This window comes from Triturus cristatus, chromosome 8 (genome assembly GCF_964204655.1).
Source record: "Triturus cristatus chromosome 8, aTriCri1.1, whole genome shotgun sequence".
In the NCBI taxonomy this organism is placed as follows: Eukaryota; Metazoa; Chordata; class Amphibia; order Caudata; family Salamandridae; genus Triturus; species Triturus cristatus.
The window spans coordinates 87973488-87997299 of record NC_140591.1 but is presented as its reverse complement, the minus strand read 5'-3'; the positions used below and the strand labels follow the sequence as shown (position 1 = coordinate 87997299).

The 23812-nt window shown below is 46.9% G+C and overlaps 1 protein-coding gene across 5 annotated transcripts in view; it reads left to right on the top strand.

Moving 5' to 3' along the window:
* The window catches only part of GRAMD1C (GRAM domain containing 1C), a 1366575-nt gene that overhangs the window by 972395 nt on the left and 370368 nt on the right, over nucleotides 1-23812 (top strand). The gene's annotated exons all lie outside the window — the stretch shown is intronic.

Genomic DNA, 23812 nt, shown 5'->3' with positions numbered 1-23812 from the left:
AACTTGCCTCCCTGTGGCAGGCCACACGCCACTCCAGTCCCCGGCTTTATTTCCCCTACAAGGCCCAATCCTGCTGAGCCCGTAACTCTGGTTCTCAGTAATGTTGAGATATCGAAGTTTCTTCCAGCGGCACCGCTTCTTCTACTCTCCTGATTTGAGATCAGGTTTTTTGCACAATAGGGAACTATTTATCCTTCAAGCTTGACTAAACCTACAGCCAATACATAGGATATGACTACTCAGCTGCTGCTGATTTTTCCCTTCCCACTCCAGACGTCTCTGGGTAAATGTAAGTAGGGTCTCTGAGAAAAGCACGACTGAACTAATCTGATTTGACCATTAAATAAGTACCAAACCAACGTTAGTGGCGCCATGTCATGTAGTTCCTATAAATCTATGTAGGATCTGCATAAACAGTGGGATTGGTGTTCAGACTGATTCCAGACACCCTCACCGGCTTTGTTCGCCTGTATACCAGCTAGCTCAAAGTGCCACTGTAAACTCCTCTTACCAAGAGGAGAATAGTTCCTGGCAACTATTGAACATGACAACCCTGTCCCCTCAAGGATCTTGGAAACAGTACAGTACTTTTTGCTCAGTCACTCGTGCTCACTTTGTATCGGAGAGATAAACAGAATACACGGTGGGGACGTGTTCAATAAGTATTTATTGAAACAGCGTCATTCTATTGTAAAATAGGTGTGCTGAAACAACCATAAGACAGAAACAGATATAAAATGATTATAAGAACTAACAGAGTAAATACATTCTAGATTTCTACCATAGTGCTAAAACAATTAAATTAGGTAGGTATACAAATACATGACAATAATAATGCATATTCATACAATGCAACCCTAACTAGAGGTACCTAGCATGTATAGCATGTATGTAGATGTAGAGCCAAGAATCCCCCTAGGATGAAGCTAACCCCATTACCAGTTGTGAGAGAATGAAGGACACCGTCTTGGTCTCGAGATAGACACCCTGCAAGGGATGTCAGACCACTGCGTGCTAGAGTGTCTGCGTGCAGGATCCTCAGCCTCACGCGTCAGTGTGTCAGCATTAAAGTCTTTCTCCTCTGCCTGCCCCAGCAAATATATGATGATTACATACCCAAAAGTTACCCTCAGGGGTGCTACCTTGCTGTGTCATGTCGGCCGAGGATGACGGAAGGGATGACCCTTATACATAGTTATTATGCAGATGATGATATTCCTGCTGTAATTCTGAGAATCCTTATGCATAATAAATGAGGCTAGTTTTCTGGGAAAACCTCACAACATTTATGCAGCACCTAACCAGGTAAAAGGTCAATACCAAAAACCATTTTGTAGTACAATGGCAGGGAAAATGTAGGTGGGAGGTTAGGTGACTACCCAGGACTATATTGGGGTACATTACAAAAAATATCAAGACTAAAGCGTCTATTGTTCAATGATGTTCATCGGCCAGCACTTTGCAAATGACCTACGCCTACTGCTCGCATCCTATGGGTTAATACAAGTAAATAGACAATGCCATTCATCAAAAATGCTTCACTTTTGAAATATCCAATTTCATTTGCATCTTTTGAAATCTTGCAGATAAGATTATAAGAGTCCAACCATCGATTTAGGGTGTTGTGTTAATGCCTCATTCACACTGTTAGAATCATTAGTTAATCTCATTAGAAATTTCAACAATGGTGGTAATTAAATGTAATCAGTGATGTCATCAATGATGTTATTTAACATGTCATGAGTGATGTGATGTAATAAGCAGTAAAAGATGGGCTCACGTTACTTATTTATTAATTTTGAAAGTTTTGTATAGCACGAACATGACCACTGAGGGTATCTGAGTGCTTTACAGATTATGCATCGCAAGGAAATAATAAAGATTATGCATCACAGGGGTATGAGCATACAAAACAGGATAAACAAAGCGACAAAATAAGAGTGTAAAATTGTCCAACAGTCTCGTGAGGGAGAAGCAAACACATAGTCAAGCAAAAATCAAAGTCAAGAATTGCCGACCTACTCGTGAACCCTGTGGCTGGGCCTGAGTCAACTGGTATGGACCCAGAATCAGATGACGGTGCCAGGCTAAGGCAGAAATGTCTTCATCAGGAGCCCTTTGACTTCTTTTTTGAAGAGGAAAGTAGAAGGGTTCACCCTGACTTCGGGGAAAAGGGTGTTCCAGATCCTCTGACCCATCCCTGAAAAGGCTTGGTTATAGGTCTTTTTTTTCTTGAATTATCGAGGTTTGAGCAAAAGGGTGCTGGTGCTTCTGGAGGCTCTAGAAGCACACAAGAGTTCCAGTTTCTGCGCGAGGTACAGTGGGGTCTTGAAGTGGATGGCTTTGTGAGCCGTGCATGCAATTTTTAGCTGTATCCGAGCTTCATTTGGAAGCCAATTCAGTTCTCGCAAGTCCGGAGAGATGTGGTGGTATTTTTTTGTGCCAGTTAGGAGCCTAACAGCAGAATTGAGGGTAGCCCTAAGAGGAGCCGTCCTCAGTCTAGGCAGGCCGCAAAGTGTTACACTGCCATAGTCCAGCTTTGAGATCACTAATTCTTGTACTGCCACCTTAAGGTCTTGAGCAGGGAGGAAGGGTTTGAGATTCCTAAGTAAGCAGCTGAGTTGGAAGTTCGCTCCTTTGGTGAGGGAACTGATGTGCTTCTGCATGTTCAGACTTTTGTCTAGAATGATACCCAGAGAAGATGCTGAGTCCACGAGGTGCGGTCTGCAGTTAAGAGCAGTCGGCTTGTTTAACCATTGTTCCATGACGAGGGATTGGTTGTGGGGTGAGATCAGTAGGCATTCCGTTTTAAGAGCATTAATCTTAAAGTGATTGCGTGTCAGCCAGCTTTGTGTTTCAAGCAGGACTAAGTTGAGGGACTGAATTTCTTCGGGGGAGGTGATCTTCAGGTATAGTTAGGTATCATCTGCATACATATGATAACGAATGCTGAATGATTTTAGAATTTATGTCAGAGGCTCCATGAGCAGGTTAAAGAGCGTGGGGGACAATGCTGAATCTTGAGGAACCCCCAAGGTGACTGGTGCAGTGTGGGGCAGGGATTGGTCCGCCTTGAAACTTTGGGATCTGTTCTGAAGGAACGAAGAGAACCCGCTTAATACCGGGCTAGACAGCCCCATCCTGTGTTCCAAGAGGTCAATTAGGTGATCATGTTTGACAGTGTCAAATGCTGACAAAAGGATCAGAAGGATCAGTATGCACGACTCATTGTGATCCGGCATTCTAAGCGCATCATCCACAATGTGCGTTAGCGCTGACTCTGTGCTATGACCTGGGCGGAAACCCGATTGGCATTGGTCCAGGAGTTGGAAATGGTCGATGTGATGACAAAGTTAGGCGAGCACACATTTCTCCAAGAGTTTTGCCAAGGTGGGGATGTTCGTGATTGGGCTAAAGTTAAGATGGTCCGTGGGATCCGCATATTTGGTTTCTTTATGATCGGGGTAACCGGACCCGATTTAAGGCAATCCGGAATAGCACCTTGTATAAGAGAGGCACTGACGATCCTCGCCCAGAGTGGTGGTAAGGCGGATCTCACTTCCGGGAACAGGTTCGATGGCAGAGGGTTGTTGTAGTGAGTGGAAGGTTTCAGAGTCAACAACAGTTCGCGAATAGTGTGTTCATCCACGGTTTGGAACAGACTCCAAGATGCATTGTTTTTGGGGCGGGAAGGGCTGTGTGGGTTCAGTTATATTCGACTCTGAGGGGCATAGGGTGTTTCAGCGAACCACTCGAGAGTTGCTCACGGGTCGAGCGTAGTTCAGACTCAATCTTAGTAGTCTTATCCCTGAAGAAAACAGTGAATTCTTCATAGTTCGGCAGTGTCCCTTGACCCAGAGCCGAGAGGTTAGGATGATTGTTAGATTAGGACTTGATGAGTTCGAACAGCTTTTCTGACGTTGTTTTGCTTGATGTAGTTGCTTTCTAAAGAAGGTGGCCTTTGAGCATCTGATGCGTTTATTGTAAATGCTTCGCAAGGATCTCAGGAGACAAAGGTGTTCTAGGGAGGGATAAGATCGCCACTTCCTTTCAGCAAGTCTTAATTTTCTTTTTTCGGCATTAAGACTATCATTGAACCATGGTTTGGAGAGTTTAGCAGACACTCTGTTAAGCTGAAGTGGTGCCACTGAGTCAAGTACATTAAGCATTGTGTGGTTATAGTGGGCCGTCAGGTCATGGACATTAGACATGTTCATGGGGGGGGGGGCAGGATGTTATCACAGAGCTCCGTCAAGTCTTGCGAGGTGATGTTACGTAAATATCTTTTCAACTGTTTTGGGTTCTTAGGTTGGCATCTGCTTGCTCTTACCGATTCAAGGATGAGAAAGGTGATGCAATAGTGGTCTGTCCAGTCACATGGGAGGATGGACTCCAGGCGGAGAGAGTTGGGCTTACCAATGACAAGTTCTAACGTGGCTCCTTTGATATGCGTAGGGTTGTCACATATTTGGGTACGGTTAAGGTCAAATAGGAAGGATTTAAGGCTATTGACCAGCACATCGTTTACATCATTCCAGTGGAGGTTGAAGTCACCCAGGAAGATCTGAGTGCCCTGGAAATCCGCGTTGGCCGAAATAATGTCCATGATCTGTTCTTTGAAGGGAAGGTTGCCATGAGGGGAGTGGTAGAACGTGTGCAGTTTGCATGAGTGATTGTTTCCCCCAGTCACTTCAATGCATAGGTATTCACAAGATGGCAGGGGGTCGGCATGAATGACATTCGCTATTAGATTACCACGATGTAAGCATGCGACGCCTCCCCCGTGACCACTAGTTCTGTCCAACCTAATGATATCAAAGTTGGGAGGCATTAGAAAGTCCAGGATGGGAGCGGCTGAGTCATTTAGCCAGGTTTCGGTCAATATTACAAGACCAAGATCCTGGACAAGGATGAGATCCACGATATCGGCAGCGTTTAGAATAGCCGATCTGCAGTTTAGTTTAGTCATTTGAGACTAACGAGGGTGTCCGGTGGTGGAGGTACAGTGGGGGTGACTATCGTGAGGTTGTTCTCATTAATGTTATTGAGTTTGGCCTAGGTTCACTGAAGGGAACAGTAGGGATTGATTCAATTAGATGCAAATTTGATTGGGTGGAGGGGAAGTGCCATATCATATGAAAGTAGGAGAGAGTGAATATCACTATCCTATAGGGAGGCTCTACACCTGGAGGTTCGAGAGGGGTCATTAGTTTGCAGAGCAGAAGGCCAACTATGGTGTGCGTGGGTGGAGTTGGATGTGGTTAGCCTAGGATAGGGGGGGAGGGCGCCAGGTACAACCACAGTCTGGGAGCGGGCGTAGATGGAGATTGGTCATAATGGAACAGCTTAGTCTGGAGTTAACAGACAGGTCCTTCGTGATGCGTGATAGGATACGAATATCTGCCTTAAGTTTTGGAGGCAGAGTGAAATCTGGTTAAGATGGGCTTCCAGTGAAGTGTGTGAATGGGGATGTGAGACTGGGTCCCGGGAACCCTGCGGCAGAGGATAGCTAGTGGGGAAGGGAAAAATGGGGGCGGTGGCGAGTGAGTGAGCGCAGGGGATTCTGAGAAATGGAGCTTAGTGCTTGGGGGGGATGTGTAGGATCGGGAATGAGGGGACGGACAGCAGGTGACCCTTGCCCGCATATCGGACCGGGTCGGGATTGCGGGCAGGGATCCTGGGGAGAATCCGAGCAGCGTTGTGGACAGTGGCGCTAGGAGAGTTAGAACCAGCTAACCGTGAGGGGGGAGCATATAGGCTCTTGTGAAGAATGTGCTGTCGCGGCTCGTTAACCACATGTAATGTGGTGGAGTTGTTAATCTGAGTGGGGGTAGCTAGAGGGGGGCCCTTTGGAGAAGAGGTAGTGTCAGCAGCTGGTGGAAGAGAGGCGGGAGATGGAGTTTGCACAGTCAGGGGGCCCATTAAAGGGCCTTCACCTCCAAGAGGGGCGGCTCTGAAGTTGGCAACTGTCTTCATGATGGTGGGGAAAAAGTTGCCAAACAACATTAGATTGCGGTCAGAAGCTTGGATAAGGATCGTACCGTTTTTGTATAGAGAGATGGTGGCTTCCACTCTATAGGCTGAGGAGGGCGCAACTATCACTCTGAGACCATGCGGAGTTTTAAGGGAAGTGGAGATCTTGAGGAGAGAGTAAATGGCCTTCTGCCATTGAGTATGGCGTTTAGTGTAGAAGATGAGATCACTTATGGTTGCACCTTTCTTGATGGAGACGAAGGGGTCTGAGATAAGGGCTTCCGGATGGGTTTTGAGTAGTCTATGTTTGAAGTTTTTTGCAGCATTTTTTTAAAGGTTCGGGGGATATATGATTCTAAAAGCGTTCTGGCCCGCCGGCTCTAGGTTGGGAGAGATGCGATTCGGAGGTCTCCACTCCATACCTGCACCCGCCACGTCTCCCACCAAGGAAGTCTAGATAAGCAAATAGACTGGGCAGCGGTGTGCGCCGACCATAGGAGGCGCAGTGAGGCCAATAATCTGGACAGAGGTTGGGGTCATATCAAGGGGTTAGATGTGTACGCAGAGGGAGAGTTTCCTGGGTTTAGTTGGGATGGGCAGTTGCATGCTATTTTCTAGCCACGCACCCTCAGGTTCATTCAGGAGTACCAACACCTATGCGGGCCCTCTAACCAGGGCTAAAAGATAGGAGCCAGGGTGTTAGTTATACATGGACTCTATGGACAGTATAATTGGAGAGAAAAAAGTACTTTTGTTTGCAGCCCTTTCAAGAAATAGAGGCATTGCGTGCCCACTCCCACCAACTGTAGCAGCAGGGTTATCAGCAGTTCAGGTATCCTTAAGGAAGGAGATGACCCTTTTTTTCTGTCCCCTACCCTTGGTCAGCACTCTGATGGGAAGGAATATTCTCCTCTTCCTTCTGAGGTAGATCACCACAGATGTTGGGGTGAAAGTGTATTAGTAGATTTGTAAAGCATGCATCTGTAACCCCAGCAGGGGTGGTATCGTGGCACTGTCAATGGATCAAACAGAGAAACAAACGAAAAATCATGAAGTTACTGCTTTATCACAATTCACTGTGACGTCGGGAGGAGCCAGACTTTAAGGGCCTTTCTAAAACTGGCAAGATTCTGCTATTTCTGGATGTGAACTCGTAGTTTATTCCGGTGCTGGGCTGCAGCATTGAGAAAGCATGGGCTTCATCAGTGAAGACAACTTAAAATGTGAGACCATCAAAAGAGAGATGTTGCGGCTCATAAAAGACATTTAGGCTGATAGAAAACAAAATGAATGCCCGAAAAAGATCACTTAGTGGTTTTTGTGCACTAGAGACCGTGATTTAAAAATGATACGCTCCTTCCAAGGTAGTCCGAGAAAGATGGTCCCTGTAAGTGAAATGTAGTCCCTGGCTTATTAAATCTAGCGCCAATCTTGCAGAATGAGTCTGAACCCTCTGAAGTTTCTGAATCAAATATAAAAATATAAGTCGCCGCACCTCCAGCGGGACTTCTTCACCCTCCCGCGAGCCTCTCGGGACCAGCAGGCGCCGTGCTCTTTCATCCAGGGATCAGCACCCCACACCAGGCACCAACAACGAGGCAGCATCGCAGGGCGGATCGGGCCCAGGATCACAGAGACATCGGGCCCAAGATCACAGAGATGTGCTCGGCGCTCCGGGCTATAAGCCGGCAGTCTTCACTCCCGGAACCTCTGATGACATCGGTGGAAGGCATTTTCAACAGCGGCAACAGGGCGTATCAGGTGGTACGTACCCCCGGGCCAACGGCAACCCAGGACCTCGGCAGCGGGGAAGGTTGAGGCTGGGGTGTGCTTTTCACTTCTCCCGGAAGCGGAGCCCGAACTTTCGGCAGACAGACTGCGAGTCCGAGGCAGGGCCCCCAACACCGCCTCACCGGGCATGGGGGCTTGGCACTCCCAGAGCTGTGACACAAACACAAGCCACCTGCGGAGATGGGGGCTCGGCACCCCCAGAGCTGGGCAGGAAGTCAAGCCGCAGGGCGGATCCGACCCACAGTGCAACGGCAACTCCAGGATCACGCCAGCAGGGATGGGGGAGAGGTGTGTGCTCCGCACCTCGCCAAAAAGATCCTCACCGCCACGCTAGGAGCTCCGGATTTGGTGAAAAGCAGGAAAGAGACTCCAGCAGCAGCCTGGGCATCAGCTTCCACCAGGACTGGGAAGGCTTTGCTCCTCACTCCGGTCAGAGGCGGTCCAGGGCAGCAACATCATCTAGCACAAGACTTCAGGTAGATTTAAAACAAAAATGTCCTTCACTGCAGGTGATTGAGATGAATCGTTCCGTTACAGGCAAGTTTCATAGTAGGGGGCTGTCAAGTAGCAAGGGGGATGGGGGGCATAGCCTGGGATATTCACCAAAAAGTGATCCCTTGCCCCGGAGCTTCAATGGACAGCTCTAGCTCTGAGGCCATCTTAGGCTATTGCACAGGTTACAGTTAGTTCACTAAACTATAGCAGCTGTGGTTTTTGAATTTTTTAATATTAGCTTGTGTCTCATTCCGACACCTAGCTGTAATGTCACTCAAACGTCACTTAAGCCCTTTGTTAGTAAATATATGATAGTGTGTGTGTGTGTGTGTGTGTGTGTGTATGTATATATCAAGCACTCAAGCAAACAAAGGTTACAGGCCAGCCCTTATCAGTTTAAAGTACTTCTATTTGGCCTGAAATCTGCCCCTTACATTTTCTTAAAGAGCCTGGCACCAGTAGCGGTATCTTTAGGACTAGAAAAACTAAATCTTTCCAAAACTCTGTGTCTGGCTAGTCAGGGCACCTTCCCATCAGTCCACGCAGAGGTCGACCAACGCCTGCGTACACCTTTTCAGCAAACTGGGCCTTACACTGAATCCTCAAAAGTCAACCCTTAAGCCATCCAAGAGGATAACATTCCTAAGGGCTACACTGGATGCGGTGCTGAACAAAGCATAATCCACATCAGAAAGACGGACCAGATTGCTGCTCTTGGCTCATCTAGTACAAATAAAGTCAGTTTCTGTTCACCTCTACAAATCCCTGCCAGGGATGATTTGCTTTTGCATTCCATTTGTGCCGTTCTGCCACCTGCGGATGCGACCGTTGCAAGAGGAGCTGGACAGGCAGTGGATTCAAACACAAGGTATGTTATCAGATTTGTAGAGCGCATGGCTGCCCCAGCGACATGGCATCCAAGCGCAAGATCCGCAACAAAAAGACAGAAAGGCGGGAAAGGATTCCTCTGGGAGCAATCTGGGGAAGAGCCAGGTCTTGACTGCCTTCCTAAACACCATATGGTCTTGTTGGTTCCTGATGGTACTAGGGAGAGCATTCCAGAGAGACGCAGCTAGATCCTGGAAAGAGCGTCCTCCCCCCTGTGTTCTTCTAACACAGGGGGTGCACACCAATAGTTGGTGTGATGAGCAGAGGTCACATTCTGGTTTAAAGGGAGTGAGAAGATTGGTTAGAATAGAGGGCCTGGGCATTAATAATTCTGTAAGCAATGCACAGAGATTTAAATGTAATTCTTTTTTCTACCGGGAGCCAATGTAATTTCCGTAAGTATTTAGATGTAGGGCAAGACCGCCGAAGGGCAAAGATGGAGCGAACAGCCACGTCTTGCACCCTCTGTAATCTGGTAATGCTGGCCTTGTTGGCACCCAGATACAAAGAGTTACAGTAGTCCAGTCTAGAAAGGATGATGGACTGGATGATAACTTGGCTAGTGTGAAGGTCAAAGAACCCAAGCAGTGGCCTCAGGCTGCGTAGGAGACCAAAGCAACTGGCGGCACTAGTTTTGATTGAGCTTGAGAGTTGAGTGCTCTGTCCAGCCACACGCACAGATTTTTTACGGTATCTTTAGGAGTAGGAGAGATTCCGAGGTCCAAGGGCTACCATTGGTTGTTCCAGAGGTGGGTGTTCTTGCCCACTGTAGGATCTCAGATTTACTAGCGTTGAGTTGCAAACAGTTGGTCGTCATCCATTCAGCAGTGGCCATCATGTCATCGCGGAACTTGGTGACATGCTGATCAGATGTGTTGGATAATGAAATGACAAGGTGAGTGTCATCAGCATGCAAGACCATAGAAAGGCCTCTGCTTTTAGCCACTTCCACCAGGGGCTGAATATAGATATTAAATAGTGTCGGACTCAGGGCAGAGCCCTGGGGACCCCATGGTTGACATGCTACCTCTGGGAGCCATAGGGAGGGGAGATGACTTGAAAGGATCTGTCAGCTAAAAAAGACACGAACCAGTCAAGAGCCAAATCTCCTGGGGCAATCTCTTGAAGGCGGTGCAGCAGGATTTTGTGAGCTACTGTGTCAAATGCGGCACTAAGATCGAGGAGAATCAAGGCGGAGGTCCGGCCCTCATCCAAAGTGCACCTCAGTTGTTCAGTCACAGCCAGTAGAGCGGATTCAGTGCTGTGGCCAGACCTGAAACCATCCTTTCGGGTCTAGAATGTTATTAGCCTCAATAAATTTAGTAAAGATGGAGCTAATGTAAGATTCTGTGATTTTGGCAGCAAAAGGAAGAAGAGAGATCGGGTGAAGACTTTCAGGTTTGGAGGCGTCTAGCGTAGGCTTTTTTAACAGGGGATGACCTTGGCATGTTTCGATGACGTGGGAACAGTACCAGAAGTGAGGGACAGATTTATTAATTCATACACCGTGGGTAAGAGTAAGGGTAGAAATTGTTGAAACTGATCAGGCTGAAAAGGATCTGCTGGGGATCTTGATTTGATTTTATGGCACAGGGTCCCTAGTGTCTCAGAGGGTAAGACAGGAATGGAAGATAGAAGAGTGCCTGGACCTCTGGTAAAATCAGTACATTTTTTGCTATTGGTAAGGGGCGGGAAGGATTTGTAAACCTCCTCAACTTTATTAACAAAAAAGTAGCTAAAGCTTCACATTGTGAATTGGAGAGAGTAATCGAGACCCTTGCTGATGGTGGATTTTTAATGTCGTTAAGCAAGGAGAAGATGCTTTTGGCTGGATTAGTACTGCGCTTTATTGTTTCTGCAATATAGGCGGCACATGTTTTCCAGATCAGTTTGTGATACGTTTTGACGGCGGACCGATATTGACTTTTAAGGCCAGGGTCGTATTTGCATCTCCAGGCCTGTTCAAGAATTTTGCAGTCTTTCTTCACCTGGGACAGTTTCTCATTAAACCAGGGATTGGTATGGGTTCTGCAACATGATGTAAGTTTGGCAGTAATGTGTTTATCAAGAGCCACTCGTGGACACATCAGATGCATCGACGTCATCAGGCAGGTGGGGTGTTTGAGAACGTAAGGTGTCCATGAGAAGATTAGTATTATGCTTATGCCAAGGACGTTTTTGCAAAAGCTCCGGGTCAATGCGAAGTGACTGATGCTCGTAAGGAAGTACAATAGAGATGAGAAAGTGATCAGTCCACGCCATGGGGAGAGGGGGTAGATCTGTTAGAAAATACTGGGTCAAGAAGATGTCCTGCCAGGTGAGTAGAGCCGGAGACAAACTGCAGTAATTGACAGGCAGCAAGACCTGCTAAAAAATCTGCCGTTTTGCTGTTGTGGTGGTCCTCAAGATGAAGATAATGATCTCCTAAGATAGTGAAATTAGCAGATGTAGTGGCCAAGATAGAGACCAAGTTGATGAGAGAGTGCTTAACCCTTCTAGATGGTCCGGGAGGACGATAAATAAGTAGTCCCGTCAAGGTAAAATTGTGATTTACCGAGATTTTGAAGAGACAACTTTCACTGTCTGTGATAGATTCTTTGGTCAGATTGCAGGTGTAAATACTTTAATAATTATTACTATTCCTCCTCCCCTGCCGTCCTCTCTGTTCAGTGCTCTTATTAGATAGCCCTGGCGAAGTGGTAACTGGGGTTCAGCCACACTGCTGAGGGTGAGCCAAGTTCCTGTGAGAAACAGAAGGTCTTGTTCTTCCGACTGGATCAGGCCCAATACGTCAGCGTAGTGTTTAACTAAGGAACGGCAGTTAAGGCTAAAAGTTTGTCTGAGGGGGGGCTTAGCAGCAAGACCTTCACCTCTAACAGTTTACCGGCATTGATTACAGTGAGGCGGCCTATCAACAAGGCCCCCGGCCAGGTTGATGCAAGGGTTCTAGCTGGTTCTCAGTTGGCGAAGTTCTTTTGCAGAATATGCCAGTCTATTTGTCACCAAATGGGCAGACGTCCAGGCGCAGACGGGCTTGCCTTAGGCGCGCCTTCGGCGCACCCGCTGAGCGCGTCCGTGCAGCGACCGTCTTGAAAAGGCCGGGGGCACAACTGGCTCCTCCCCGCCTCTTATCTGATTGGGCAAGGCCACACAAACAGTGCGGACCGTGTCACTGTCGGCAAACACCACAATCACACTCACTCACGATTTAGTCAAATTAGCGGATATCACCCATGTCACCTCTGGGATGCGCACAACTATGTCATGGTGGACTCAAGAGGCAGATTTCTACGTAGGCCAGACATTCATACCCCAAACTTCCCAGTTCGTCTCCAGCACAGATGCTTCCTTAGAGGGTTGGGGAGCTCATCTGCAGAACCTGAAAGTCAGCAGTAAATGGGAGCCATCTCAGCCGCTTTATCACATCAACCTGCTAGAACTCAAGGCAGTACATCTACCCTTACAAGTCTTCCTGCACACGATCAGAAAATCTGTAGTGCTCATCCACACAGACAACACCACAACCATGTATTATATCAACAAGCAAGGTGGCAGAAAGTTTCAAGCGCTGTCCCAGGAGGCACACGAGAGTCTGGGAGTGGTTGATCCGTCACCAGGTGAATCTGAAGGAAGAACTTGAGTCGAAGAAGCAGAATGCCATAGCGGACACTCTAAGCAGGATGAGAAGCACTTGCCACAAATGGGAGATAAATCAGGATGTCCTACAGGAAGTTTCTCATCAATGGGGCATACCGAATCTGGACCTGTTCGCAACATCCCAGAACCGCACATGCTGATTCTACACAAGCTGGCATCCACAAACTCGGTGGTGTGGGAATGCCTTTTTGTTTGCATGGTCCAGAATCTTTGCCTATGCTTTTCCTCCGACTACTCTCCTCACAGTGGATTTTTGCAGGATCATTCTCATCGGTCCGAGGTGGTCAATACAACATTGGTTCACAGAGTTACTTCTATCAGAGAGATACCACATCCAACTGAAACCACTTCCGTCTCTACTGACAATGACCCAGGGCCAAGTACTTCACCCTGACACAAAATCCATACAGTATTCAGCCTGGCTCCTGATTTCAGTGAATTTGCGCATCTGAACATCCCTGGAGAATGCAGCGATATTTTAGTCAGGGCCCATGCAGATAGTACAAACAAGAATTGCAGCCTTAAATGGAAGTGGTTTTGCATCTAGCACAATGAGGTTTTGCTCATGCTTCCATTATGGTTCACCTGGTGGCCACTTCCTGCTTCAGAAGATCAGTGGCATCACCTTCATTGTGGTCTAGCAGACTCAACAAACTATTTCTGAAATGCCTATTTAGGGTCTTCCTGTCAGTGTGGCATCCTCTCTCACTCTGGCAACTAAACACTGCTTTCCTAACTAATGAAAGCCCCATTTGAGCCAATCCTCAAAGCAGACATTCAATTTCTATTTAGGAAAGTGTCTCTCCTGTTGGCACTGACCTCAGCAAGACGGGTTGGTGAAATACAGGCTTTCACCATTCAAAAACCTTTCATACAGTTCAGGAATGGCAGAGTTATTCTGCGACGAAATCCAAAATTCATTCACAAAGGCCCATCGCATTTCCACTTAAATAAACCAATAATTCTAAAGACTTTTTTCCTAGATCCCAAGACATGCAACTGAAAGTACATTGCATTCCTTGGATATGTCTAAAATGTTACCATTACAAAACAAAACACTTCGCAAATCCAATCGTTTAATAGTAGCATACAGTGCTCCTAGAGAAGGTTATCGACTCTCAAAACCAAGCATAGCACGATGGATAACCAATGCCATTCAATTTTGTCTCCAAAAAGCTTACACTCCTTTGCAAACAAAAGTGCAAGCTCATGCAACCAGAAGTGTGTTGAAAGTGGGCGGGCGAGCTTGCCTGGCTCCAAGATGGACTCACTGTAGGTGAGCTTCGACAGCCGCCTGACTATCTGACACAGTTCTGGTGTATACTTTACAAAAAACCCTGCCCTGCTGTTGCCGGATTCAGCAAAGTGCGCGGAGGACTATGAAAATATGTACTGAAGAGAGCTTGGCGCTCCCCTGCCCTGCAAAACCAACCGCGGCCTGTGCGGGCTCAGAGGTCTGCCCCAACGGCATGGAGTTGGGGATTGCCTGCTAACTACCTGCTGCAACGCAACTGCTGTTGGTTGCGCTGTACTCTCGCAGGCGGCAGCGCATCAGAAGAGCCTCATGGACCCCTTATTGAAGCGGGTGAACAGCCTGCCCAGAACAGCCACCGGGGAGCAGCAAGTGTTGCTGAACTGTCGGTCGGCCAACAGAAAAGACACGCAGGTGCTCGTGCTGACATAAGGCGGCCATTGGTGGTTCCCAGCTGGGCCTAGCTGTGAGACGCAGCGGCATCACCTGCTTTTTCAAATCCTCCCCTCCCTTTCCCTGGGCCACGCATGGTCATTGGTTTCTTTTACTCATCCATGGTACTTTGTCAGGGTCTGCGTGACTCCTGTAGCCGGCCCGCAATCCGTCTCGGTTGGACTGAACTTGTGGATTTGTCCTGGTCAAGCGCGACAGTTGGAGCTATTGTTTTCTAAGAGCTTTAACTTTATTCAATCTTTTAAAATTCATATCTTGACTTGCGTATGTTGGATGTTTGTCATTTTGGTCTTGTTTTACTCAGATAAATATTGGCTATGTTTCTAAACTGATGTGGAGTACTTTTGTGGGGTGTGTGTGTGTGTGTGTGTGTGTGTGTGTGTGTAGACACAAATACTTTACACATTACCTCGTGAGATAGGCCTGATTGCTTTGTGCCAATTTACCAAGTGGGTGAGCAGGGGTTTCTCTTAGTGTGTAACTTACCTTTACTAGAGTGAGGGTCCCTACTTGAACAGGGTGCATACTCCTGCCAACCAGAGACCCCATTTCTAACACCATTGGAACAGGGTCAAGACTGATTTGTATAAAGCGTGGTCCGAACTGAGGTGGCATGGTGTGCAAAATACTGATGGACTCTGATTCGGCCCGAGTAATTACCAGTGGCTGAGATGAGATTGATTGATTCAAGCATTCTGTCCATCACTTTTTGTTTACTTTAGCAGATCATTAACGGCATCTCCATTCAAAGGTGGTATAAAGTATCTTTCAAGGTTGGAGAGAGCCTTAGATTCGTCCGACATAACAGAGAATGCGCTCAGTGTCAGCATGGTTTGCACACTGGTCTTTCAAAGGTGGCTCTTGCTCGGAGACCCTTTTTGTCTCAAGTGGACTTCCAGTCTCCTATGAATCTCCCCAATACCACTCCTGCCCAGATTTTGGATGAAGACCAGGAACAACTGAGACCAAATTATTTTTGTGGCTCTGGATTCGGCACGGTGTGTCTGGTATCCCGGGCTATTGAGCATGAGCAGTGGTCCCCCAATAAGGCTGTCTCTTTGAGAGGATTATCTGACACAACAACAGTGGAGAGTCCTGCACCCTTCACCTGGGCACTCTTCACCTTCATGCATGAAGATTAAGCAGCAACAATTGCCGGCTTTTGACCTTCCTTCTGAAGTCTGTGATGCTATTCAGGCAGCCAGGCATTTCTCCATTAAGTCGGTATATGCCTGCCGCTGGGATACATTTGTGGCATGGTGTGCTTCTAGGAACATCGATACTCATGCTACACCTCTTTCTCAGGTTCCTCTGTTTGTTCTATCTTTGGCCTAGCAGCGCTCTGCTCTGGGCACGGTTAAAGGTTATTTTTTGGCTGTTTCAGTTTTTTTGTGGTTGCCAGACCAACCTTCCCAGTTGAAGTCAACTGTTGTGGCTAGGTTCATCAAAGGCTTGCATTATAAGTTTCCTCCCAGGCCATTGGCCATGCTCTAGTGGTATTTAAACCTGACCTTTTTTTCATTTTTTTTATTAGGCATTTGGGTTTGCAAGTGAGTAATATATTACAATTCGATTTTTGATCATATTTTGTATGTCTGGTAATTGTTACAATACAGTAGTAATATCAGCTAGTAATCATACCCTAAAATATACATGTTCTAACAGATAATGACAACTCTTGTACTTACAAACGATCTTCTGTCCAATCAATTGTCAACATTACATTTTTAAAGAAACTTTTGGTCCCACTCTTCTTACTCCCTCCATCATTAGTCCCCTCCCCAAAACCATTCCCTTAGCTTGGCCGCTATGAACCAATCTGTCCTGTGCCACAATGTTTCCCGCCAGGGCAAGAGTCCCGACAAAGAGGGGGGGGGGGGGGGGGGGAGAGGAAGCAGGGGGGGAGGGAGAAAGGAGGGGAAGGGGGAATGGTCGGGTCGGCGGTGCAATACCCGACGGGCTCCCTATAGTAGAGGCACTTTAACTGAGATCTTTTTCCAACAGCCGTTGGGTGAAGTGGGGGTTGACCGACCACATATCAGAGCACCACAACCTGAGACATAACCTCTGCTTAGCGCCTTATATTTCTTGCTTTCACTTAGGGTAGGAGACCCCTTGATTAAAATTGTTGTCGTAGGTACTCCCAATCCTATTTTACACTCACTTCAAATACTCAAATACACATTCATCTACACACACCAGGCCCCTCACCCCCACTTCACCTAACGGCTGTTGGAAAATGATCCCCATTAAAGTGCCCTTACCATAGGGAGCCCGTTGGGTATTCCACCGCCGACCCGACGAGGAGCAGCCCAATGATGAAGCATGACACCCAACAGGGTGTGTGAGGGCATTATGATCCAATAAAATGGATTCCCAACCTTGAACTACTCCAGTCAGGTTTGTTTATTATTTTTCCCTATATCTGACTCTCATTCCTGAGGAACAGCATAACTCTGTTGTTAATTATAGTTAGGAATCTAGCACTTCATGTAGAATTATGTGGTGTATCCAAACAATCGTCGGCCTCCCCATCCGTCTCAGATCTAAACTGTTCTATCAAATTAGGCCAGTCCAAGGAGATCGGCTTTCTCCTCAAGCCTCTGTATTCCTCAAGCTGTAGCGCCTCCCTTTCAGCCGTAGCCCATTTAAGTACCTCCTCATTCCATCTACCCTCTCATGGAGCCCTGCGGGATTTCCAGCATTGAGTGATTAGTCTCTTAGCAAGCATCAGGGCCAGTCCAGCGAAACGGTGCAGCAAAGTAGCCATCGGAAGAGGCCCAAAAGACAGACCTTTATAGTGTCCCAAGGGGAACATTCAGTACGCTGGTGAGACCCCGAATAACCCTGGACCAAAACACCTTCAAGGAGGAGCAAGCTGATAACATGTGAATGAAGTGAGCTTCCGGATGAGGACATCTCGAGCAGTCTGAGGAAGCGGTAGGATACATTCTCTGTATTGCCAACGGCGTGAGGTAGGCCCTGTTGAATATCCACAGCTGTATTGTTTTTAGTCAGATATTACGGGAGACCCGCTTGGGGTGTTCTAGTATTTGAGCCCACTCTCTGTCGTTCAGTTCCCTATCTAATGCCTCGTCCCACCTTTGACAAGGGCCAGTAGGGGGGTATAACTACCTGACTAAGTGGCTCCCGTGACCCATGATGTGAATGGTCCACAGCAATTGAAAGTAGGAGGTTCTCTCTGGTCCACCAACCTATAGTTTTGAATAAACTGCATAACAGCTGCATGTGTCAGAAATAAGGTGTCAGGGACTGCGTTAGTTTAAACCTGACCTTTTAATGTGTGCACCCTTTGAGCCTCCGCACATTTGCCCTGTTCAGTTATCGACCATCAAGATTGCTTTTCTGGTGGCCATAACATCGGCCAGGAGGGGAAGCGAATTGCAGGCACTCTCGGCACACCCTCCCTTTACCACTTTTACAAAGGTTGTGACACCTTTCCATGTAGGCCAGAAAATTACTTTGCTCTGAATCACCTCTCCAAAGAAAAGGAGAAACTCCACCCAAAAAGAACAGTTTCATTTTACCTTGATCGCACAAATGAGTTCTGGGTGGACGGTCAACTCTTCTTGGGGTATGTAGGGGCCAAGAAAGTGAAGGCTGTGCAGAAGGTACAGAATTGTCCTAAAAGGTTTTGTGGGAATCTACCTGAAATAGATCCATGTAAAACTCCCACTCTGTTAAGCCAAAGACCATTAAAAATGGTGCTGAAATTTCTGAAAGCGCTGATAGCACCTTTGACAGAATTAGTGCCCACTATGCCGACTAACACTTCTGGCGCCGAGACCCTGGAAAACCTGAGATGTGTCTCTCTAGATGATCCCAATTCTGTATACTATGCTGTAGATGACTTCTTCAGCAGCTACTTAATCAGCCACAGTCATGTCAATGGCTGTACGATCAGCAATCCTGTCAACAAAGACTCCATGGGCAGAACAACCAGAAAAGACTTAATAAATAACTTTGATGTAAGTAAAATGGTATCCTAATTCTTTTTTGCCTCAACTCACCTCTCCAAGCTAGATACACACATACCAATACCTCCCTCCCCCTCCAAATCCCCATCCCACCCACTGGAATATTGTAACACTTTACAAAGGCAAGAGAGGAAGGAGATTAGAAGTGCTGTGCTCCAGTCAGGAAAGACCTGGGCACCCTCACACAAGGCCCTCCAAAATGTTAGGTTGCCACACACATGCATTTGCAAGTAAGGGAACTTTGTTGAGGGGAACTGCAGACCCATGCAGCGAAATCTATTAAGCATCTCCCCTTGCAGGATACACCCAAAAAGGTATGCCCCTACAGTACGAATCTAACTGCCTCCACCACAAGTACTGGGCAACCCAGGTAGATAATCCAGTAGCCACTGTGTGAAAGAGTATCACAGATGTGGGGTGTCAATCTGTTAAACAGGGAGAATCCTCAGCGAGCTTGCATGATTCTGATTGCCATTCTCATTGGGTCAAAACACCAAACATTACAGAAACAATACAGGTCAGGGCAGCATGGCTTTTAGGAGCTTTGAAGGAGAGTTTCTATTCCAAAAGGAAGAATGAAACTAGAAGGAATTTTAGACCAAGTCAGAGAATGTTGCAGAACTTGACCCCCTGGAAGAAGGGATACCTGCACAGGTAAACACCAGTTTCCCCCAAGTGATAGGCTGATGCAGTGGCTATCAAGAAAATAATTTAGCTGACCGGATTTAAGGGAGAACTTTTTTCAAGTGCACAAAGAAAACATTATAAAGTTTTTCACAGATTTTTGATGACCCTGGAGTGGAAACACAAATGGGCAGAAATTGCAACACAAATAAGCAGAAATTGCAAACCTCACAAGATGTAAAAATCTGCAGGGGAGGAAATTGCAAGAAAATGAAGAAACCTTTCCAGGTCAGAACAGGGATTGGAAGGGTGCAGGGAGTCCATGTGACACAATCCTCCCTTCTTAGATTCTAAGCCATCAAGTAACAGTGTAGCACAAAAGGATTTAGAAGGGTCAGCCCTGGGGGATAATGGAGCACAGAGCAGGAACCATTGGTTTGAGCAAATACCTCTCCCTAACGAGAGCAAACCATTACTTCCATGTCTAAGCCAGCGTAGTCAGGATCCCTTGTGACTTTGCCTTCCTGATTTCAAGAATAATCCTTCACAGGAAAGGAAAGGGTGAAGGCATAACGAAGACTAGGAGGAGGCCAGGGAACTGACATCTCATCCTCCCTCTCCAACCCAAAGTATCTCAGTGATGCCTGTGTTTTCAGGACACTGTTCTATGGAAATACAAAGTGAAGAAAACATGGTGGAACAGATCTCGTGGAGTAATTCATTAACAATGCAAAGACTATGCTCTTGTACCGGACTATATATTCTCCATTCCTTAGAAAGACAGTGAGTGACAACAATTTGTCCGTGGCCCAGGTGCAGTTGCGGAAGGCTAACACAGCCAAGCAATGAGATCAGGTGCCAGCGTGATAATTTTTTAGGTCAAGCCTTGCGCAGCTCGCATGCACTGCTCTATGGGAGGCTTCATGTAATCACTTCAAACTTCTCCATGTGGGTCAGACTCCTCCCACACATCTTATGGGTCTTTGTGTGTGTCTTTCAGTAATGAAAGCACGCAAATGGCCAGAGGCGGGCGCATATACCACCTCTTCTTCAAATGTTAACTCCCACGGCGTTTTGCTCTCGGGAGTGAGCAGCGGCGCACAGGGGTGGCAGCTGCGTTCCTGGTGGGTCATGTGACACGTAACACTCCGTGCTTTCGCTTTTGCTTGTTTCAGGGCTGCTGCCAGATACAGGGGGAGGGGCAGCTGGGAGAGGGCACCTTACTATTCTTGCCAGCCTTAGATATCTTGAATCGCTGATATTTGGAATGAAACCCTTAAGTTTCGCAACCTTGTGAAGGAATACAAAATTTAACATAAAGAAATATACACATTATTCCAAGCATTTTACAGATAATGAAGGGGTGCACTCAACAATGGTGGGTTGGCAAGTGACCTCGAAGAGTCTCTTCGCTAGGATGCAATAAACAGCCTGGAATGAGAGAAACCACAGAGCGAGGATAGGCGGAGAAAAGGGTGGGAGGCCCGGGGGAGGGTGCTGCAGGCTTCCCACTGTCTCTGATTCGCCTCAGCTCAGCAGCACCAATGGTGCAAATAGGAAATTTGCTTTATTTCGGGTTTCACTTCCTCCACGTTGGGGTGGGGGAGGTGAGTTGGGCATGCCTGTTGACTCATTGTCCTATTGCTACTAATTCACAGCTGAGAACTGCTTTGCCAATTTATTTATTTTTTGTTCCGAAAGTTTGCCATCCCTGATGCGGGGGCGTTCTTTTTATGTTAACCTCTAGTTACCAGGTCGTTGTTTTGAATGTAGATCGGTCGTCGCAGAAAATCGCTCCCGTCGTTTCTGTTTGGAGGACGGCGATTTCTGAGAACTCCAGCTGTCTCGTGTTGGGTGTTAGTGGTTCTGACAGACCAGCTGCTTTCAGCTTGCACGCGGAGCTACATGTTCCGTATCAGAAAGGCGAGACACAAATCACAGGGTGACATATACCTTCTTATAAGGAAAGCCTTGGCAGAGCTCGCAATTTTTAGGAGCGGGCACCGACAGGCGCATTGAACCAAACTTACCAACCGTTCATCCAGTCTACAGCCTGGAGTGCACGGTTAGTGTGTCACTTCTTGCTCGCCTTCTGTAGTCTCTGCTGGAGGTGCTCGAGCCAACAATGACAAGGGAGAGCCCAGCCACTAGTGGGCTCTGGCTTCAGCAGCCCGTGCACGAGCCGAGCCCTGGCAAAACTGGTATGTAAATCATGCCATCATTTGTGCCCTTGTGTAACGTAACTGGTGCTCATGTAAAGCGCTCCAACACCTTCTAGTCGAGTTTGCGCTATATAAAACTGCAAAAATAAAATAAACAAGCATTGGTATAGCCAATAGGTCTCGCCTTTGGGACCTTATAAGTATTTAGGCATGCAACAGTTGATGTTGTTGCACCAAGGATATTTTGCTGCATAACTAAATACTTATATGATCCCAAAAGCGAGACCTATTGGCAATGCCAATGCTTGTCTATTACTTTACTACATGATTGCATGTTCTGTTAATGATTGCCAGAGTTGGGGCCCAGGGTATCCTCCAGTCCTTCATGTTGTCATGAGTTATAAACAACAGAGGAATTTGAGGCACAAATCCATCCACTACATAGAAACAAAGAAGCAAATAAATTGCTGGAAGTGTACATATATACTGTCTGTGGAAGTAACATAGTAATACCAAAAAAATGCAGTGTCCATGGAGAACAAACAAATAGTGGACCCAACAAAGATGTTAACACCCTTAGATTTATGACTAGATGGAACCCAAATTGTTAGCACTGTAAACTAACTTTAGTAGACATGCAGCCGCTTTACTTCCAGGGGACAGCAACACTGGCTTCCTTGAATAGGAATGAGTGCCTTCATTTCCCTCTGCAGAGCCAAAAGATTTAATAAGTTCATGGGCCAAGGGAGAACCCTGAAGAGAGGACAGGGAAGATCCCGGGTACATCCTGTGGCATAACACTGACACACGACATTCGTGACCCATGTCTATGGTGGCAAAAAATATCAACTCTACCCTTCACCCCCCTCTTCTGTGGAAAGGGTGACAAAATGATACCCTAACCCTTCACAACTTAAGAACAGCGATTGTAGGATAATGAGAACATCTATAGAAAAGAACATAGCCTCAGCCTTCTGGTGCTTCTTCTGGAAAATGTAGGCCAAGTAAAAACAAAACTGAGAGAAGGGTTGTTGGGGAGCAGATGGTGCCAAGGCATGGGAGGGAGAATTAGGTTCTAAAGGAATAGCCATCTTCCAGTCCTCTGCAGCCACTTTAATCAATTGTTCCTGATGAGAACCAACCCTCGGCGGTGAATTCCGCTCTGTTTGCGGCGTTTGCTGCACGCAGAGTTCCCCAAAACTGCGATCCACGGAGCGAAGTTTTTTCCTCACTCGCGCTTGTCCATGTCGAGTTGGCGAGCGGGAGCATAGAAAATCTACCTCACGGTGAGATTTTTCTTTGCTCACGCCTCCTGGCGAAATTTCTCAACACAGGAGGTCGGATTTCTCAATGCGAGTGGTTGCGGCAGGTCGCGATCACCGGCATTGAGAAACCTTTCGTTCACGTTGAGAAATCTGCTGCTCGAGAAAAAAATCTACTCGAGAACAAAAGGAAAGCTGCGCCCTCTTGTGCTGCGCATGGTGGCATTCGCAATTATTTTACAGCATGGGACAAACACCCAGCACTCAAAATCACCACGAACGTCATGACCCTAACGCACTCCACTGCTCGCGGAACATTTTTGTCACATCGTGAAGTTCCACACAGCGGAACTCTGCAAACTCAGCCCAGGCTTAATGAGAACCCTAAGAAGGCCAAAAAGACGCAATTGCAGGAAAGTGAGCTTGAGAGCAGGACCCTTTAAAAAGGATTCCCTTCCAGTAAAAAACAATCAAGAGGTGACCTTAAGTGCTTCCAAAGTAATGGCAGAAATAATTAGTGCCTTCTCTACTGTGCCATTCAGAAAATAGCCTAATGTTATTCATGACCAATGATTCATCCTTTTTATCAATAGAATTGGAGGGAGGGCCTTCCTCGATTGTGATTGGCATGCACTTATTTAAATGCTTAGATAGGATACTCGTAGCCAAGTGCGTGGGGGACAAAAGATTTTGTTGCCTCCCGGTTCTCACCTGAAAAAACACTGAATTCATCATCATCATCCACCCTGCCTGGCTAACCCTCAGTAGAGGTCATGGGAAAAAGGGCTTGAAGGAAATTATTTCTGAACACTGCATTAACTGTTTCTTTAGTCAGCTGCCTCAGGAGATCAGAGGCAAGAGTCACTGGAGCTAGGCCCACAGTCAGGAAAGGCAATAGCAGTGGCAAGGAGCAATAGCAGTGGCAAGGAACAATAGCAGGAATCAAAGGAACAGGAGCAGATCTAGCTGCAAAAGGAGCACTCTCCCTTCTGTTTTATTTGAAACCTTTAGGCTGAGAACCCTGTGGGCAGGCTTGTGAATTTCTCATATACAATGTCTTGGAGTGATGCCACTCAGAGGGGTTATCTGGCACTGGCCTACATAGAAAGAAAATACAAAAAGGGAGATGTTTGTTCAAGTGAAATTGACCAGATCCCTGTTCTTGTGGGTCGGTCATCTCCTCTGATTAGGACTGTTATTAGAAAGAGGGCAAAGTGATGATGTGAGACCTCTTGAAAACAATGATTATAATTTGAT